This window comes from Mus pahari, chromosome 15 (genome assembly GCF_900095145.1).
Source record: "Mus pahari chromosome 15, PAHARI_EIJ_v1.1, whole genome shotgun sequence".
Taxonomy (NCBI): Eukaryota; Metazoa; Chordata; class Mammalia; order Rodentia; family Muridae; genus Mus; species Mus pahari.
The window spans coordinates 11,130,883-11,132,666 of NC_034604.1; the positions used below are offsets into that span (position 1 = coordinate 11,130,883).

The 1,784-nt window shown below is 44.9% G+C and overlaps 1 pseudogene; it reads right to left on the minus strand.

Moving 5' to 3' along the window:
• The window catches only part of LOC110333448, a 4,757-nt pseudogene extending 3,168 nt beyond the window's left edge, over positions 1-1,589 (minus strand).
• Positions 1,590-1,784: the final 195 nt, after the last annotated feature.

Below are 1,784 nucleotides of genomic sequence, written 5' to 3' on the forward strand. Positions count from 1 at the left end.
TCTCATTTGTCAATTCTTGATCTTAGAGCACAAGCCATTGCTGTTCTGTTCAGGAACATTTGTGTCCATGTGTTTGAGGTTATTCCCCACTTTCTATTCCATTAGTTTCTGGTTTTATGATCCACATAGACTTGAACTTTGTACAAAGAGATAAGAATGGATCAATTCGCATTCTTCTGCATGCTACCCACCAGTTGAACCAGCACCATTTGTTGAAAATGCTGTCTTTTCTCCATTGGTTGGTTTTAGCTCCTTTGTCAAAGATCAAGTCACTGTGGGTTCATTTGGGGATCTTCAATTCTGTTCCATTGACCAACATGTCTGTCGCTGTACCAGTACCATGCAGTTTTTTAATCACCATTGCTCTGTAGTACAGTTTAAGGTCAGGCATGGTGATTCCACCAGAGGTTCTTTTATTGTTGAGAACAGTTTTCACTGTCCTGATTTTTTTGTTATTCCAGATGAATTTGAGAATTACTTCTAACTCTATGAAGAATTGAGTTGGAATTTTGATGGGGATTGAATTGAATCTGTACATTGATTCAGCAAAATGGCCATTTTTTACTATATTAATCCTGCCAATCCATGGACATGGGAGATCTTTCCATCTGAGATCTTCTTTGATTTCTTTCTTCAGAAACTTGAAGTTCTTGACATATAGATCTTTCACTTGTTTGGTTAGAGTCACACCAAGATACTTTATATGGTTTGTGACTATTGTGAAGGGTGTCGTTTCCCTAATTTCTTTCTTAGCCTGTTTATCTGATTATAGGAAGGTTGTGTTGGGAACTAAAACGGGGGGCCTGGGGAAGAAGGGGAAGGGGAGATCCACACCCTGCCAGAGTTCCACCTATTCTCTGGTCAGTCAGGCATGGGAGGGCTGCCAAACACTTTCCACTCAGCCCCGGGTGGGTATTCAAGTCTCTGACCCACTCTTTGGAGGGTGGCCAAGGGGCAGCCCTACCTGGGAGCCCTGGAGCTACTTTGCTAAAGCCCTGGGGTTATNGGAGAGAGGGATGAGGGAAGAGAGGTTCCCAACACCAGTGAGAGTGAGTGCAGCAGATCTTGACTGGATCACAGGAGGGCTCATTAGGAGAAAGCCTATCCCATATTCCAAGCACAGTGGGCCTTGATGAGCAGAGACATTCTATGGATTCAGAGCTTTATCATAGAAATACAGGGGGAAAGAGAGAAGGTAGAAAAGAGAGGGGGGAAGGCTAGAGAGAGAGAGTAAGAGGGAGAGAAAAGAGGAGAGGAGAGAAGACAGAGAGGAGAGAAGAGAGAGAGGAGAGAGAGGAGAGAGAGGAGAGAAGACAAAACAAAGAGAGATGAGTAAGAGAGAGACTAAGAGAGAAAGGAGAGTAGTGAGAGATAGAGGTGGGGCTGAACAGCCCTTTTTTATGGTCTTTACTGTTGCTAGGTAACTGGGGAGGAGTTTAGCATGAAGGTCAGAAGCTTGGGACATTGTCTAAGTGACTTCTAGACTTGCTTCTCTTGTGGGGGCTGTGGGGGCGGTAACTGAGGCAGGAACCAGAGTTCCAGGAGCATGAGGGAACACCTACTGTGTCATGTGGGGGAATTATGACCATTCCGGGGTTCAGACCTCTGCTCAACTGGAGACCAGCCTGTCTGTGCATTGCCCAATTCCCCACAAGGCTGCTGATTTGTTTGAGTTAATTTTATATCTGGCCACTATCATATCATCAGCAAAAAGTGATAGTTTAGCTGGGCATGGTGGTGCACGCCTTTAATCACAGCACTTGGGAGGCAGAGGCAGGAGAATT